Consider the following 19,158-nt stretch of genomic DNA (forward strand, 5'->3'; position numbering starts at 1 on the left):
CCCCTGATGAACCCCCTGAATGAATAAAATGGGGGAGAAACGCGTCGGGACAGCGTATGCATGAGCCGATGGATTCACATGGCGGCTATGAGGGAACATCTGAGGAACAAGGAGCTAAGTGGATAACTTGCATTGGGTGCAGTGTTATGGTGCAATCTGTGGCATACTAAGCACTTGATTTATTTAAATTAGTGATGCATATAACATCTGTATATCCCCAGTATCTGTGAATTAGGGAACTAGGAGTGTGGATCTGAACTGCCTATAAACAAAACAATATATGGGTGATAAGTAGTCTATTCAGTACTTTGGTTTTGATTAAAGCTCTAGCTAGAAACAATATCTGTTTTTGGGGATATATCCCCCTGATGACAAGCGATGGATATATGAACATTTTTCTCTTCTAACACTCATTTGTGGATTTACTAAAGTTCACGCCTTGATTTAGGACAAGCTTGTATATTGTAGGGATGCTGGCTAGATATAGTTGTTGCTAATACACATAAAACAACTTAGGTGCAGCCAAAACCAGGAGTGGAACAATTAGAGGAAAAGTATAATAAAAACATATGCTCCACTTTTGCATTTATCACCCACTCCTGGTTTTGGCTTACAAATAGTGTTGAGCGATTCCGTCCGATACTTGAAAGTATCGGTATCGGAAAGTATCGGCCGATACCGGCAAAATATCGGATCCAATCCGATACCGATACCCGATACCAATACAAGTCAATGGGACTCAAGTATCGGACGGTATCCCTGATGGTTCCCAGGGTCTGAAGGAGAGGAAACTCTCCTTCAGGCCCTGGGAACCATATAAATGTGTAAAAGAAAGAATTAAAATAAAAAATATTGCTATACTCACCTGTCCGACGCAGCCGGGACTTCAGCGAGGGAACCGGCAGCGTTGTTTGTTTAAAAATCGCGCTATTACTTGGTTACGTGAATTCCCGGCTTGTGATTGGTCAGGTCGGCCATGTTGCCGGGACGCGGACCAATCACAGCAAGCCGTGACGAAATTACGTCACGGCTTGCTGTGATTGGTCCGCGTCCCGGCAATATGGCCGCCCTGACCAATCACAAGCCGGGACGTCACGGGAGGCTGGACACGCGCTCATTTTAAAATGGGCGCGTGTCCAGCCTCCCGTGACGTCACGGCTTGTGATTGGTTGCGCCGCGATCAACCAATCACAAGCCGGGAGGCTGGACGCGCTCATTTTGAAATGGGCGCGTGTCCAGCCTCCCGTGACGTCACGGCTTGTGATTGGTTGCGCCGCGATCAACCAATCACAAGCCGGGAGGCTGGACGCGCTCATTTTGAAATGGGCGCGTGTCCAGCCTCCCGGCTTGTGATTGGTTGACCGCGACGCAACCAATCACAAGCCGTGACGTCACGGGAGGCTGGACACGCGCCCTTTTTAAAATGAGCGCGTTTCCAGCCTCCCGTGACGTCACGGCTTGTGATTGGTCCGCGTCCCGGCAACATGGCCGCCATTAACCAATCACAGCAAGCCGTGACGTATTTTCGTCACGGCTTGCTGTGATTGGTCCGCGGCCCGGCAACATGGCCGCCCTGACCAATCACAAGCCGGGACTTCGCGTAACCATGTAAAAGCGGGAATTTTAAACAAACAACGCTGCCGGTTCCCTCGCTGAAGTCCCGGCTGCGTCGGACAGGTGAGTATAGCGATATTTTTTATTTTAATTCTCTATTTTACACATTTTAACATTAATGTTGTTCCGATACCCGATACCCGATACCACAAGAGTATCGGAATCCCGGTATCGGAATTCCGATACAGCAAGTATCGGCCGATACCCGATACTTGCAGCATCGGAATGCTCAACACTACTTACAAATACTGATGAAAAATCCTGACCAAATCCTGATGCAATCCTGAACGTGGACACATACCCTAACTGTTTTCAAATTGTCATAAGTTTTAGCTCCTTTGACATGCAGTAGTAACAGCCGAAGGCAATATCTTTCTTGATCCTTGACACTAACAGTATACAGTACATGCCTCCAATTATTTTGCTAACTCCTCATTGTCTTGGATTCAAAGTTTTATTCCAAATGTAATGCTCTGGAATCTCTCGGTACAAATACTGCCTTGCATTTTCATCACGTTGGTTCAGCAAAAACCATTCCATTAATGTTGATGTCGTGCTTAAAGTTTTTGAGTAGTGTTGAGCATTCCGATACCGCAAGTATCGGGTATCGGCCGCGTATCGGATACCGGAATCGGAAGTTCCAAGATTCAAAATGCAGAAATTCAGCCAATGAGAATGATTCCAAGTGTGGGCACATCCTGTTTAGCATGGAGGGCATGAAACTACTGGCAAGGCTGTGATTGGCTGCTGAAATGATGTCATGATGCAGTTTAAAAGTCGCTGGCGCCATTTTGCGATCACTCTGCTGTGAATTCAGTTAGTGACAGGACGCTGTTTGCTGACTGAGGGACAGTTTAGAGATAGCGATTTGCTTCTTTGTGCTTTCCAAAGGCTAATTTAGCAACCGCTGTGTTCACCTATTATTCACCTAGCTTTTGCCTTGTAGCGCTGTTTTCACAGCGATCTGCAAGGTCTGTGTGTGTGTGTGTGTGAGTGCAGCCCACTCTCTAGTCTGAGTGCAGCCACATAGGCCATCCATAGCTGGTTGTATTCAGTTCAGGGAGGGTGGTTCATTGCCTCATACTGTTCTTTTTTTTTTTTTTTTTTCAAGTAGTGTAGTCTGCTGCTAATTTATTCAAAAAAAGCCTATTAGTGTCTTTCCACCCGTCTCCAGCTAATTTGTGGAAAAACACTACATAGGATAACGTAGAGGAGGGTTTTTGGGCCTTGCAGCGCCGTTTACGGCTGTCTGCACGGTCTCCGTGTGACTGCAGCTCGCCCTGTAGTCTGTGAGCAGCCGTAGCCTGGTTGTCTCCAGCTCAGGGTTGTTCACTGCGTCATACCGCCAAATCAATTTTCATTTTGTTTTAAGTAGTGCAGGCTGCTGCACATTTTTTCAAAAAATTCCTATTAGTGTCTTTCCACCCGTCTCCAGCTAATTTGTGGAAAAACACTACATAGGATAACGTAGAGGAGGGTTTTTGGGCCTTGCAGCGCCGTTTACGGCTGTCTGCACGGTCTCCGTGTGACTGCAGCTCGCCCTGTAGTCTGTGAGCAGCCGTAGCCTGGTTGTCTCCAGCTCAGGGTTGTTCACTGCGTCATACCGCCAAATCAATTTTCATTTTGTTTTAAGTAGTGCAGGCTGCTGCACATTTTTTCAAAAAATTCCTATTAGTGTCTTTCCACCCGTCTCCAGCTAACTTGTGGAAAAACACTACATAGGATAACGTAGAGGAGGGTTTTTGGGCCTTGCAGCGCCGTTTACGTCTGTCTGCACGGTCTCCGTGTGACTGCAGCTCTATCCGTTGTCAGTTCAGCCCCCAAAAAATAAATAAATAATAAAGTTCACCAAACACACCAGTTACACCACTTTACATTTGTGTAGGCCACATTAGCTCATATTAAAGTCTAGTCCACACTTTAGAAAATTAGTGTTTCTTATACCTGTTAGGAGGAGTTGCTCAGGAATAAGCACACAAAGCCGTTAGTACTTTTCTGCTTATCTTTATCAGTCAACCAAGATGAAGAAGGCAGTGAGTAAGGCACGTGGGCGTGGGCGTGGGCGCAGAGCAGGGAGGGGACGTGGGGATTCTGTGCCTGCTGCGGGCACCGGTGACTCATCAGCACCCACATTCACCAGGCAACAGTCGTTCATGCGCAGCTTTGTGTCAGAGCGCCCTACACCGCTGCTGCGTGAAGACCAAATTGAAGCCGTTGTCGGATGGATGGCAGCTAATGCATCAACTTCAATTAGTGCCACATCCTCTCAGACACAGAGCACTGGAGAGCAGCCATCTGTCTCTTCACCACCTGCCAAATTGCCCAGGCAGACAGAGAGCCCAGGACAGGAGCCGTCTCTACTTCTGTTCTCTGAATCTCTTGGCTTGGAAACAGGGGGCCAGCCAAGCAGCATTGGAGAAATGGAAGAAGAGGCAGGGTGCAGTGATGCCCAACAGCTTTTTCTCTCTTCCTCTGAAGAGGCGGGTGGGCCAGTGGCTCCGGTCACCACATCGCAGGCCGCATCAGCTGATGATGACACTCAGGTGCCACTTACTGGTGCATGCTCTGCTGCTGAGACTACCCAGGAGGAGCAGTTGGGGGCAGAGGGTAGTGTAGATGATGAGGTCCTTGACCCATCTTGGCGTGAGGGACAGGAAGGTGGTGGGAGCAGCTCTGAGGAAGAGATTCCCCGTACGGCCCAAAGAGGGAGAGGGAGGGGGAAGACTGCGGATCCTGCAGCCTCCGCTTTGGCACCCGTTAGGAGCATGTCTCTTCCAAAAGCCAAAAAGGGCGCTCCCAAGACTTGCAGTGCCTGGGCCTTTTTTGACACAGTTGCAGATGACATTTGCTATGTCAAATGCAAGGTGTGTCATCACAAAGTAAAAAGAGGTCGAAATGTCAGCAGCCTCAATACCTCCAACATGTGGAAACATGTGCGCACCAGGCACCCGGCGTTGTTAGAAAAACACACTGAAGAGCTAGGCCAACCAACAGCGGCAGCTACCACCTCTTCAGCTCGTGTTGCCTCTTCCTCCAGCTCACACGCAGCTGGTTCGGCTTCCTCCCAGTATCGCCGTGGAAGAACCTCTGGCCCTGTTGTCCAGAGACCCGCTGTAATTCCACCCGCAGCACCACTTTCCCAGTCATCCACACACTCCCAGCCCAGTCTACAGCCATCGGTAGTACAGGCATGGGAGAAAAGGCGGCCTTTCTCGTCAAACCACCCACGAGCACAGGCTCTGACTGCAGGCATTGCCAAACTTCTGTCACTGGAAATGCTGTCATTCAGGCTGGTGGAGACTGACAGCTTCCGTGACTTGATGTCATTGGCAGTCCCACAGTACAATGTGCCCAGCCGCTTTTACTTCAGCAGGCAAGCCGTCCCTGCCCTGCACAAGCATGTGGAGGGACACATAAAACACGCGCTACTGAACGCCGTCAGTAGCAAGGTCCATCTCACCACCGATGCGTGGACCAGTCAACATGGACAGGGGCGATACCTTTCCCTCACTGCCCATTGGGTTAATGTCGTTGAGCCGGGTACAGACCGTGCGAGTGGCGCAGGACGTGTCCTGCCCACTCCAAGGATTGCAGGAATCCATTCTGTACGCATTGACTCCTCCTCTTACACCAGTTCCTCAGAATCATCGCTGCAGGAGCCGTCACAGTCCACCTCCACATGGACCTGTGATGAACGTGTACCTGTTACGACCGACATGAGCACAGCCGTGGCCAAACGTCAACAGGCCATCTTGAAATTAATTTTTTTGGGGAATCGTAGCCACACAGCGCAGGAGCTCTGGAATGTCATCAAGCAGGAGAGCGATGTGTGGTTTGTGCCAGCGAATCTCCAGCCAGGCATGGTAGTGTGTGATAATGGCCGAAATCTGGTGGCAGCTCTGGGCCTCGGCAACCTCACTCACATCCCATGTCTGGCACATGTGCTCAATTTGGTCGTGCAGAGCTTTTTGAGGGACTATCCGGATCTTGATGCACTGCTGCACAAGGTCCGCCTAGAGTGTGCTCACTTGCGGCGTTCCAGCACGGCAAAAGCGCGCATTACGGCTCTGCAGCGCCGACACCGCCTGCCGGAACATCGCATCATATGTGACCTACCTACCAGGTGGAATTCCACGTTACATATGTTGGAGCGGTTGTGTGAGCAGCAGCAAGCTGTAATGGAGTACCAGCTGCTTCAGGCGCAAAGAAGTCGCACTCAGCACCGTACAGACTTCACAACCACAGAGTGGGCCACTATGAATGACGTCTGCCAGGTTTTGCGTCCCTTTGATTATTCCACGCGGATGGCGAGTGCAGATGATGCACTAGTCAGCATGACTGTCCCCCTTATCTGCCTGCTTGAAAAATCACTGCAAGCGCTAAGGGATGATGTTGTGGAAGAGGTGGAGGATGAGGATTCACCATTTCCATCATCTTCTGGACAGTCAGCGCCACGTGGTTCCTCACAAACGCGTAGGCAGGGGACAGTTTGTGAGGAGGATGAGGAGGAGTCAATGGAGGAGGAAGACATCCGTCCAGAGGAGGGAGTTACCGAATTGTCCAGTACTCAGTGTGTACAGCGAGGGTGGGGTGATGACGAGCGGGCAGAGATCACGCCTCCAGCAGGGGACAGCTTTTCTTGGGCAGTTGGCAGTCTGCAGCACATGGTGGATTACATGCTGCAGTGCCTGAGAAACGACCGCCGCATCGCCCACATTCTCAACATGTCTGATTATTGGGTGTTCACCCTCCTCGATCCTCGCTACCGGGACAACGTAGAAAGCCTCATCACACCGTTGAAACGGGAGCGAAAAAAGCGGGAGTACCAAGACACACTGGTCAATTCCATCATCTTCTCCATTCCAACTGAGAGAAGTGCTGCTAGTGCATTCCAAAGCAGCTCAGTGCGTCCAGGCAGTGGTGGAGGCTCTGCACAAAGAGGGAGCAGAAGCAGTGCCTCTGCCCAAGGCAAGACCAGTATGGCCCAACTGTGGCACAGTTTTCTGTGCCCCCCACAAAAGTCTACACCATCACAGACGGCTCCAGTCAGCAGGAGGCAACGGTTCCGTCAGATGGTGACAGACTACATGTCTTGCCCTCTTGCTGTACTCCCAGACGGCTCTTCCCCTTTCAAGTTTTGGGTCTCAAAGCTGAATACATGGCCAGAGCTAAGCCAGTATGCATTGGAGGTGCTGTCTTGCCCTGCGGCCAGTGTATTATCGGAACGCGTCTTTAGTGCTGCAGGTGGTGTACTAACTGACCGTCGCATGCGACTATCCTCCGATAACTTTGACCGGCTTACTTTCCTGAAAATGAACAAGGCCTGGATCTCGCAGGAATTTGCCACTCCTCCTCCTGATTAAATAATTAGGTCACTGTATACGTTATCCAGGTCTCCTGTTGTGTTCATCTTTCTACCACCTGAACTTAAATTCCTGGGCTCCAACACCGCCAGTTGAGGCTCAGAAGTGCCGTCTGCACAGTCAAAACATACGACCCAGTGTTATTGGGTTTCAGTAACGTCAGCTGATCCCCAGCTGTGCAGCCGGCATTGTGTCATGCGACCGCCACGCTGACACAACAACTGAAATGTAAGGGAATCTGTCCCCCCCCCAAGGCGTTTGTTACTGAAAGAGCCACCTTGTGCAGCAGTAATGCTGCACAAGGAAAAGGTAGCTATTTTGTTTTAGCTCCTTGCACACGCAGAACTTAACACTTATAAAATGTGTCCACTGATACCGTAAAACCGTCCCGGAGGTGGGACTTTCCTTCGTAATATGACGCAGCACAGCCGTTATTCCTACCCCCCCGGTGCCGCGCCCCGGCTCCTCAGCGTTGTTTGATTCCGTCCCGGAGCCTGCGCTGTTATGTTATCCCGTGGCCAGGCACACTTAGCGCTGCCCGTCTTCTGGCATCATTTGGTGTCAGGATGGCTGCGCCTGTGCGGCCGCGCTGGCCGAGAGCCCGCCTCGCAGTGTCTTCTGATTTAATCCCACTGGGGGCCTGGGATCCATGGACATGCGCAGTGCATATCTGAACCTCCACCTCTCACTCATCTCCCTATGGCTTCTTCAGACTGTTCGGTGTCAGCTGGTCCCTAATAGCATGCCACGGCCGTGACACCGCACAGTCTTAAGAAGCCGTAGGGAGGGGAGTGAGAGGCGAGGATATGCACTGCGCATGGCCATGGATCCCAGGCCCCCAGTGGGATTAAATCAGAAGACACTGCGAGGCGGGCTCCCGGCCAGCGCGGCCGCACAGGCGCAGCCAGCCTGACACCAAATGATGTCAGAAGATGGGCAGCGCTAAGTGTGCCTGGCCACGGGATAACATAACAGCGCAGGCTCCGGGACGGAATGAAACAACACTGAGGAGCCGGGGCGCGGCGCCGAGGGGGTAGGAATGACGGCTGTGCTGCGTCATATTACGAAGGAAAGTCCCACCTCCGGGACGGTTTCACGGTTTCAGGGGACACATTTTATAAGTGTTTAGTTCTGTGTTTGCAAGGAGCGTGATGAAAAGAGCCACCTTTTCCTTTTGCATCTTTTGTGCTGCACAAGCTGGCTCTTTCAGCTACAAACGCCTTGGGGGGGGTTAAAGGTTCCCTTTCGACTTTCTCAGGCTTCGGCCTACATTGTGTTCCTCTGCTTTTCCACCTGTCCCTGGGCTCCAACACCGCTAGTTGCCGTCCAGAAGTGCTGTCCGCACAGTCCCAACAGTCGCTCCTCTGTTATTGGGGTTCAGTAATGTCAGCTGTTCCCCTGCTGTGTGTGTGGCAATCCCTCCTACCTCCTCCTACCTCCTCCTCCTCCACCTGTCCCTGGGCTCCAACACCGCCAGTTGCCGTCCAGAAGTGCTGTACGCACAGTCAACAGTCGCTCCTCTGTTATTGGGGTTCAGTAACGTCAGCTGTTCCCCTGCTGTGTGTGTGGCAATCCCTCCTACCTCCTCCTACCTCCTCCTCCTCCACCTGTCCCTGGGCTCCAACACCGCCAGTTGCCGTCCAGAAGTGCTGTCCGCACAGTCCCAACAGTCGCTCCTCTGTTATTGGGGTTCAGTAACGTCAGCTGTTCCCCTGCTGTGTGTGTGGCAATCCCTCCTACCTCCTCCTACCTCCTCCTCCTCCACCTGTCCCTGGGCTCCAACACCGCCAGTTGCCGTCCAGAAGTGCTGTACGCACAGTCAACAGTCCCTCCTCTGTTATTGGGGTTCAGTAACGTCAGATGTTCCCCTGCTGTGTGTGTGGCAATCCCTCCTACCTCCTCCTCCTCCACCTGTCCCTGGGCTCCAACACCGCCAGTTGCCGTCCAGAAGTGCTGTACGCACAGTCAACAGTCGCTCCTCTGTTATTGGGGTTCAGTAACGTCAGCTGTTCCCCTGCTGTGTGTGTGGCAATCCCTCCTACCTCCTCCTACCTCCTCCTCCTCCACCTGTCCCTGGGCTCCAACAACGCCAGTTGCCATCCAGAAGTGCTGTACGCACAGTCAACAGTCCCTCCTCTGTTATTGGGGTTCAGTAACGTCAGCTGTTCCCCTGCTGTGTGTGTGGCAATCCCTCCTACCTCCTCCTACCTCCTCCTCCTCCACCTGTCCCTGGGCTCCAACACCGCCAGTTGCCGTCCAGAAGTGCTGTACGCACAGTCAACAGTCCCTCCTCTGTTATTGGGGTTCAGTAACGTCAGCTGTTCCCCTGCTGTGTGTGTGGCAATCCCTCCTACCTCCTCCACCTGTCCCTGGGCTCCAACACCGCCAGTTGCCGTCCAGAAGTGCTGCACGCACAGTCAACAGTCGCTCCTCTGTTATTGGGGTTCAGTAACGTCAGCTGTTCCCCTGCTGTGTGTGTGGCAATCCCTCCTACCTCCTCCTACCTCCTCCTCCTCCACCTGTCCCTGGGCTCCAACACCGCCAGTTGCCGTCCAGAAGTGCTGTACGCACAGTCAACAGTCCCTCCTCTGTTATTGGGGTTCAGTAACGTCAGCTGTTCCCCTGCTGTGTGTGTGGCAATCCCTCCTACCTCCTCCTACCTCCTCCTCCTCCACCTGTCCCTGGGCTCCAACACCGCCAGTTGCCGTCCAGAAGTGCTGTACGCACAGTCAACAGTCCCTCCTCTGTTATTGGGGTTCAGTAACATCAGCTGTTCCCCTGCTGTGTGTGTGGCAATCCCTCCTACCTCCTCCTACCTCCTCCTCCTCCACCTGTCCCTGGGCTCCAACACCGCCAGTTGCCGTCCAGAAGTGCTGTACGCACAGTCAGCAGTCCCTCCTCTGTTTTTGGGGTTCAGTAACGTCAGCTGTTCCCCTGCTGTGTGTGTGGCAATCCCTCCTACCTCCTCCTCCTCCACCTGTCCCTGGGCTCCAACACCGCCAGTTGCCGTCCAGAAGTGCTGTACGCACAGTCAACAGTCCCTCCTCTGTTATTGGGGTTCAGTAAAGTCAGCTGTTCCCCTGCTGTGTGTGTGGCAATCCCTCCTACCTCCTCCTCCTCCACCTGTCCCTGGGCTCCAACACCGCCAGTTGCCGTCCAGAAGTGCTGTACGCACAGTCAACAGTCCCTCCTCTGTTATTGGGGTTCAGTAACGTCAGCTGTTCCCCTGCTGTGTGTGTGGCAATCCCTCCTACTTCCTCCTCCTCCACCTGTCCCTGGGCTCCAACACCGCCAGTTGCCGTCCAGAAGTGCTGTACGCACAGTCAACAGTCCCTCCTCTGTTATTGGGGTTCAGTAACGTCAGCTGTTCCCCTGCTGTGTGTGTGGCAATCCCTCCTACCTCCTCCTACCTCCTCCTCCTCCACCTGTCCCTGGGCTCCAACACCGCCAGTTGCCGTCCAGAAGTGCTGTACGCACAGTCAACAGTCCCTCCTCTGTTATTGGGGTTCAGTAACGTCAGCTGTTCCCCTGCTGTGTGTGTGGCAATCCCTCCTACCTCCTCCTACCTCCTCCTCCTCCACCTGTCCCTGGGCTCCAACACCGCCAGTTGCCGTCCAGAAGTGCTGTACGCACAGTCAACAGTCCCTCCTCTGTTATTGGGGTTCAGTAACGTCAGCTGTTCCCCTGCTGTGTGTGTGGCAATCCCTCCTACCTCCTCCTCCACCTGTCCCTGGGCTCCAACACCGCCAGTTGCCATCCAGAAGTGCTGTACGCACAGTCAACAGTCGCTCCTCTGTTATTGGGGTTCAGTAACGTCAGCTGTTCCCCTGCTGTGTGTGTGGCAATCCCTCCTACCTCCTCCTCCTCCTCCACCTGTCCCTGGGCTCCAACACCGCCAGTTGCCATCCAGAAGTGCTGTACGCACAGTCAACAGTCCCTCCTCTGTTATTGGGGTTCAGTAACGTCAGCTGTTCCCCTGCTGTGTGTGTGGCAATCCCTCCTACCTCCTCCTACCTCCTCCTCCTCCACCTGTCCCTGGGCTCCAACACCGCCAGTTGCCGTCCAGAAGTGCTGTACGCACCGTCAACAGTCCCTCCTCTGTTATTGGGGTTCAGTAACGTCAGCTGTTCCCCTGCTGTGTGTGTGGCAATCCCTCCTACCTCCTCCTCCTCCACCTGTCCCTGGGCTCCAACACCGCCAGTTGCCGTCCAGAAGTGCTGTACGCACAGTCAACAGTCCCTCCTCTGTTATTGGGGTTCAGTAACGTCAGCTGTTCCCCTGCTGTGTGTGTGGCAATCCCTCCTACCTCCTCCTCCTCCACCTGTCCCTGGGCTCCAACACCGCCAGTTGCCGTCCAGAAGTGCTGTACGCACAGTCAACAGTCCCTCCTCTGTTATTGGGGTTCAGTAACGTCAGCTGTTCCCCTGCTGTGTGTGTGGCAATCCCTCCTACCTCCTCCTCCTCCACCTGTCCCTGGGCTCCAACACCGCCAGTTGCCGTCCAGAAGTGCTGAACGCACAGTCAACAGTCCCTCCTCTGTTATTGGGGTTCAGTAACGTCAGCTGTTCCCCTGCTGTGTGTGTGGCAATCCCTCCTACCTCCTCCTACCTCCTCCTCCTCCACCTGTCCCTGGGCTCCAACACCGCCAGTTGCCGTCCAGAAGTGCTGTACGCACAGTCAACAGTCCCTCCTCTGTTATTGGGGTTCAGTAACGTCAGCTGTTCCCCTGCTGTGTGTGTGGCAATCCCTCCTACCTCCTCCTCCTCCACCTGTCCCTGGGCTCCAACACCGCCAGTTGCCGTCCAGAAGTGCTGTACGCACAGTCAACAGTCCCTCCTCTGTTATTGGGGTTCAGTAACGTCAGCTGTTCCCCTGCTGTGTGTGCGGCAATCCCTCCTACCTCCTCCTCCTCCACCTGTCCCTGGGCTCCAACACCGCCAGTTGCCGTCCAGAAGTGCTGTACGCACAGTCAACAGTCGCTCCTCTGTTATTGGGGTTCAGTAACGTCAGCTGTTCCCCTGCTGTGTGTGTGGCAATCCCTCCTACCTCCTCCTCCTCCACCTGTCCCTGGGCTCCAACACCGCCAGTTGCCGTCCAGAAGTGCTGTACGCACAGTCAACAGTCCCTCCTCTGTTATTGGGGTTCAGTAACGTCAGCTGTTCCCCTGCTGTGTGTGTGGCAATCCCTCCTACCTCCTCCTCCTCCACCTGTCCCTGGGCTCCAACACCGCCAGTTGCCGTCCAGAAGTGCTGTACGCACAGTCAACAGTCCCTCCTCTGTTATTGGGGTTCAGTAACGTCAGCTGTTCCCCTGCTGTGTGTGTGGCAATCCCTCCTACCTCCTCCTCCTCCACCTGTCCCTGGGCTCCAACACCGCCAGTTGCCGTCCAGAAGTGCTGTACGCACAGTCAACAGTCCCTCCTCTGTTATTGGGGTTCAGTAACGTCAGCTGTTCCCCTGCTGTGTGTGTGGCAATCCCTCCTACCTCCTCCTCCTCCACCTGTCCCTGGGCTCCAACACCGCCAGTTGCCATCCAGAAGTGCTGTACGCACAGTCAACAGTCCCTCCTCTGTTATTGGGGTTCAGTAACGTCAGCTGTTTCCCTGCTGTGTGTGTGGCAATCCCTCCTACCTCCTCCTACCTCCTCCTCCTCCACCTGTCCCTGGGCTCCAACACCGCCAGTTGCCGTCCAGAAGTGCTGTCCGCACAGAGCCAAACACCTCGCCAATGTGTTAGTGGGGTTCAGCACCGCCAGCTGTTCCCCTGCTGTGCAGCCGGCAACGTGTACTGCGACCGCCACGCAGGCACAACAAGTTAAATTTAAGGGAACCTGTCCCCCCCCCCAGGCGTTTGTTACTGAAGGAGCCACCTTGTGCAGCAGTAATTATGCAAAGGTAAAAAGTGCCTCTTTTCGTGGTGCTCCTTGCACATGCTGATCCTAACACTTATGAAAAGTGTCCCCTCCTACTGTGATACCGTCCGGTAGGTGGAACTTTCCTTTGTGATGTGACACAGCACAGCCGTCATTCTTACCCCCTTGGCGCCGTGCGCCGCCTCCTCAGCGTTGTTTGAATCAGTCCCGGAGCCTGCGCTGTTAGGTTAGCCCTTGGCCATGCACACATTTTGCGCTGCCCGTCTTCTGACATCATTTGGTGTCAGGCTGGCTGCGCCTGTGCGGCCGCGCTGGCCGAGAGCCTGTCTCGTACTCTTCTGATTTAATCCCACTGGGGGCCTGAGATCCATGGACATGCGCAGTGCATATCTCAACCTCCACCTCTCACTCATCTCCCTACGGCTTCTTCAAACTGTGCGGTGTCAGCTGGTCCCTAATAGCATGCCACGGCCGTGACACCGCACAGTCAGAAGAAGCCGTAGGGAGATGAGTGAGAGGTGGAGGTTCAAATATGCACTGCGCATGTCCATGGATCTCAGGCCCCCAGTGGGATTAAATCAGAAGACAGTACGAGGCGGGCTCTCGGCCAGCGCGGCCGCACAGGCGCAGCCAGCCTGACACCAAATGATGTCAGAAGACGGGCAGCGCAAAATGTGTGCATGGTCAAGGGCTAACCTAACAGCGCAGGCTCCGGGACTGATTCAAACAACGCTGAGGAGGCGGCGCACGGCGCCAAGGGGGTAAGAATGACGGCTGTGCTGCGTCACATCACAAAGGAAAGTTCCACCTACCGGACGGTATCACGGTAGGAGGGGACACTTTTTATAAGTGTTAGGTTCAGCATGTGCAAGGACCATAATTAAAAGAGCTAAGTTTACCTTTTCCAGCATTAGTGCTGTACACGATGGCTCTTTCAGCTACAAACGCCTGGGGGGGGTTAAAGTTTCCCTTTCAACTTGCTCCAGTGCAGGCTTCGGCCTACACTCTGCTCCCTCTCCTCCTCCTGCTGACCCTGGGCTCTAACACCGCCAGTTGGGGCCCGGTACTGCTAGCTGCACAGAGCCAAACACCAGCCAATGTGTCAGTGGGGTTCAGCACCGCCAGCTGTTCCCCTGCTGTGCAGCCGGCAACGTGTCCTGCAACAGCCACGCAGGCACAACAGACCCAAAGCTGCCGCCAGTGCAGGCTTCGGCCTACACTCTGCTCCATCTCCTCCTCCTGCTGACCCCGGGCTCTAACACCGCCAGTTGGGGCCAGGTACTGCCAGCTGCACAGAGAAAAACACCAGCCAATGTGTCAGTGGGGTTCAGCACCGCCAGCTTTTCCCCTGCTGTGTAGCCGGCAACGTGTCCTGCGACCGCCACGCAGACACAAGAACTGAAATTGAAGGGAACCTGTCCACCCTCCCCCAGGTGTTTCTATGTTTTACAGCCACCTTGTACAGCAGTAATGCTGCATGTGTGCAAGGTGGCTCAGAAACGTATTCTCCTTGCACTCGTGGAACTGAACACGTCTAAAATGTGTCCTCTGTGACCATTAAAACGTCCCTCAGGTGTGATTTTCCTTTGTATTGACACGCAACAAGCTCCTTGGTAATGCTGCCCGTCTTCTGGCATCATTGTTTGGCTGGGTGCGCCTCTGCGGCCGCCTTGCCCCACACAACGCCCCTCGGTGTCTTATTTATTTTGACTGCGAGGGTGTGATTGACGGGCATGAACGGTGCATTTCTTCGCCTGTCCCTCATCTCCTTCCGCCTTCTTCGGACTGTGCGGCTTCATGGCCGTGGCATGCGATAAGGGATCAGCTGACGCCACATAGTCTGCAGCGGGTGTAAGAACCCAAGCGAGAGGCGAACATATGTACTGCGCCAGGCCATGAATCCCAACCCCGCAGTGTTTTAACTATGTCAAGACACTGCGGGGCTGGGATTCATGGGCATCGCGAACCGCACCGGCCGACATCAAATGATGTCAGAGGACGGGCAGCACTAACAGCGCTAGGCCAGGGGATAACACGACAGCGCAGACTCCTGTACAGCAAATAACAACGCTCAGGAGGCTGCACCCAGCACCAAGGTGGGATTCTTGACATCTGTGCTGCGTCTCATTACAAAGGGAACTCGCGCCTCCAACACAGTTTGACTGTATAAAGGGCTAAATGTTATACGTGTTTCATTCAGCGTGTGCAAGGAGCAAAATTAAAAGAGCAACCTTTGACTTGTGCAGCACTACTGCTGCATAAGCTGTGGCTCTTCTACTTTGTAACCCCTGAGGGGGGGTTAAAGGTTACCTTTGAAATTGGTTCAAGTAGGCTTCGGCCTACACTCTGCTCCCCCTGCAGAGCCCGGGCTCCAACACCGCCAGTTGGGGCCCGGTACTGCTAGCTGCACAGAGCCAAACACCAGCCAATGTGTCAGTGGGGTTCAGCACCGCCAGCTGTTCCCCTGCTGTGCAGCCGGCAACGTGTCCTGCAACAGCCACGCAGGCACAACAGACCCAAAGCTGCCGCCAGTGCAGGCTTCGGCCTACACTCTGCTCCATCACCTCCTCCTGCTGACCCCGGGCTCTAACACCGCCAGTTGGGGCCCGGTACTGCTAGCTGCACAGAGAAAAACACCAGCCAATGTGTCAGTGGGGTTCAGCACCGCCAGCTGTTCCCCTGCTGTGCAGCCGGCATCGTGTCCTGCAAAAGCCACGCAGACACAAGAACTGAAATTGAAGGGAACCTGTCCCCCCTCCCCCAGGCGTTTGTACGTTTTTAAGGCCACCTTGTACAGCGGTAATGCTGCATGTGTGCAAGGTGGCTCATAAACGTATTCTCCTCGCACATGTGGAACTGAAAACACGTCTAAAATGTGTCCTCTGCGTGACCATTTGACCGTCCCGGAGGTGTGACTTTCGTTTGTAATGACACGCTGCAAACCCCTTGGTAGCGCTGCCCGTCTTCTGGCATCATTGTTTGGCTGCCTGTGCCTCTGCGGCCGCCCTGACCCACACAACGCCCCTCGGTGTCTTATTTATTGGGACTGCGAGGGTGTGATTGATGGGCATGAACGGTGCATTTCTTCGCCTGTCCCTCATCTCCTTCCGCCTTCTTCGGACTGTGCGGCTTCATGGCCGTGGCATGCGATAAGGGATCAGCTGACGCCGCACAGTCTGCAGCGGGTGTAAGGACCCGAGTGCGAGAGGCGAACATATGTGCTGCGCCAGGCCATGAATCACAGCCCCGCAGTGTTTTAACAATGTTAAGACACCGCGGGGCTGGGATTCATGGTCATCGCGAACCGCAGCGGCCGACATTAAATGAGGTCAGAAGATGGGCAGCGCTAACAGCGCTAGGCCAGGGGATAACACGACAGCGCAGACTCCTGTACAGCAAATAACAATGCTCAGGAGGCTGCACCCAGCACCAAGGTGGGATTCTTGACATCTGTGCTGCGTCTCATTACAAAGGGAACTCGCGCCTCCAACACAGTTTGACTGTATAAAGGGCTAAATGTTATACGTGTTTCATTCAGCGTGTGCAAGGAGCAAAATTAAAAGAGCAACCTTTGACTTGTGCAGCACTACTGCTGCATAAGCTGTGGCTCTTCTACTTTGTAACCCCTGAGGGGGGGTTAAAGGTTACCTTTGAAATTGGTTCAAGTAGGCTTCGGCCTACACTCTGCTCCCCCTGCAGAGCCCGGGCTCCAACACTGCCAGTTGGGGCCCGGTACTGCTAGCTGCACAGAGCCAAACACCAGCCAATGTGTCAGTGGGGTTCAGCACCGCCAGCTGTTCCCCTGCTGTGCAGCCGGCAACGTGTCCTGCAACAGCCACGCAGGCACAACAGACCCAAAGCTGCCGCCAGTGCAGGCTTCGGCCTACACTCTGCTCCATCTCCTCCTCCTGCTGACCCCGGGCTCTAACACCGCCAGTTGGGGCCCAGTACTGCTAGCTGCACAGAGAAAAACACCAGCCAATGTGTCAGTGGGGTTCAGCACCGCCAGCTGTTCCCCTGCTGTGCAGCCGGCATCGTGTCCTGCAAAAGCCACGCAGACACAAGAACTGAAATTGAAGGGAACCTGTCCCCCCTCCCCCAGGCGTTTGTACGTTTTTAAGGCCACCTTGTACAGCGGTAATGCTGCATGTGTGCAAGGTGGCTCATAAACGTATTCTCCTCGCACATGTGGAACTGAAAACACGTCTAAAATGTGTCCTCTGCGTGACCATTTAACCGTCCCGGAGGTGTGACTTTCCTTTGTAATGACACGCTGCAACCCCCTTGGTAGCGCTGCCCGTCTTCTGGCATCATTGTTTGGCTGCCTGCGCCTCTGCGGCCGCCCTGACCCACACAACGCCCCTCGGTGTCTTATTTATTGGGACTGCGAGGGTGTGATTGATGGGCATGAACGGTGCATTTCTTCGCCTGTCCCTCATCTCCTTCCGCCTTCTTCGGACTGTGCGGCTTCATGGCCGTGGCATGCGATAAGGGATCAGCTGACGCCGCACAGTCTGCAGCGGGTGTAAGGACCCGAGTGCGAGAGGCGAACATATGTGCTGCGCCAGGCCATGAATCACAGCCCCGCAGTGTTTTAACAATGTTAAGACACCGCGGGGCTGGGATTCATGGTCATCGCGAACCGCAGCGGCCGACATTAAATGAGGTCAGAAGATGGGCAGCGCTAACAGCGCTAGGCCAGGGGATAACACGACAGCGCAGACTCCTGTACAGCAAATAACAACGCTCAGGAGGCTGCACCCAGCACCAAGGTGGGATTCTTGACATCTGTGCTGCGTCTCATTACAAAGGGAACTCGCGCCTCCAACACAGTTTGACTGTATAAAGGGCTAAATGTTATACGTGTTTCATTCAGCGTGTGCAAGGAGCAAAATTAAAAGAGCAACCTTTGACTTGTGCAGCACTACTGCTGCATAAGCTGTGGCTCTTCTACTTTGTAACCCCTGAGGGGGGGTTAAAGGTTACCTTTGAAATTGGTTCAAGTAGGCTTCGGCCTACACTCTGCTCCCCCTGCAGAGCCCGGGCTCCAACACCGCCAGTTGGGGCCCGGTACTGCTAGCTGCACAGAGCCAAACACCAGCCAATGTGTCAGTGGGGTTCAGCACCGCCAGCTGTTCCCCTGCTGTGCAGCCGGCAACGTGTCCTGCAACAGCCACGCAGGCACAACAGACCCAAAGCTGCCGCCAGTGCAGGCTTCGGCCTACACTCTGCTCCATCTCCTCCTCCTGCTGACCCCGGGCTCTAACACCGCCAGTTGGGGCCCGGTACTGCTAGCTGCACAGAGAAAAACACCAGCCAATGTGTCAGTGGGGTTCAGCACTGCCAGCTGTTCCCCTGCTGTGCAGCCGGCAACGTGTCCTGCAACAGCCACGCAGGCACAACAGACCCAAAGCTGCCGCCAGTGCAGGCTTCGGCCTACACTCTGCTCCATCTCCTCCTCCTGCTGACCCCGGGCTCTAACACCGCCAGTTGGGGCCCGGTACTGCTAGCTGCACAGAGAAAAACACCAGCCAATGTGTCAGTGGGGTTCAGCACCGCCAGCTGTTCCCCTGCTGTGCAGCCGGCATCGTGTCCTGCAAAAGCCACGCAGACACAAGAACTGAAATTGAAGGGAACCTGTCCCCCCTCCCCCAGGCGTTTGTACGTTTTTAAGGCCACCTTGTACAGCGGTAATGCTGCATGTGTGCAAGGTGGCTCATAAACGTATTCTCCTCGCACATGTGGAACTGAAAACACGTCTAAAATGTGTCCTCTGCGTGACCATTTAACCGTCCCGGAGGTGTGACTTTCCTTTGTAATGACACGCTGCAACCCCCTTGGTAGTGCTGCCCGTCTTCTGGCATCATTGTTTGGCTGCCTGCGCCTCTGCGGCCGCCCTGACCCACACAACGCCCCTCGGTGTCTTATTTATTGGGACTGCGAGGGTGTGATTGATGGGCATGAACGGTGCATTTCTTCGCCTGTCCCTCATCTCCTTCCGCCTTCTTCGGACTGTGCGGCTTCATGGCCGTGGCATGCGATAAGGGATCAGCTGACGCCGCACAGTCTGCAGCGGGTGTAAGGACCCGAGTGCGAGAGGCGAACATATGTGCTGCGCCAGGCCATGAATCACAGCCCCGCAGTGTTTTAACAATGTTAAGGCACCGCGGGGCTGGGATTCATGGTCATCGCGAACCGCAGCGGCCGACATTAAATGAGGTCAGAAGATGGGCAGCGCTAACAGCGCTAGGCCAGGGGATAACACGACAGCGCAGACTCCTGTACAGCAAATAACAACGCTCAGGAGGCT

This window comes from Ranitomeya variabilis, chromosome 6 (assembly GCF_051348905.1).
Source record: "Ranitomeya variabilis isolate aRanVar5 chromosome 6, aRanVar5.hap1, whole genome shotgun sequence".
In the NCBI taxonomy this organism is placed as follows: Eukaryota; Metazoa; Chordata; class Amphibia; order Anura; family Dendrobatidae; genus Ranitomeya; species Ranitomeya variabilis.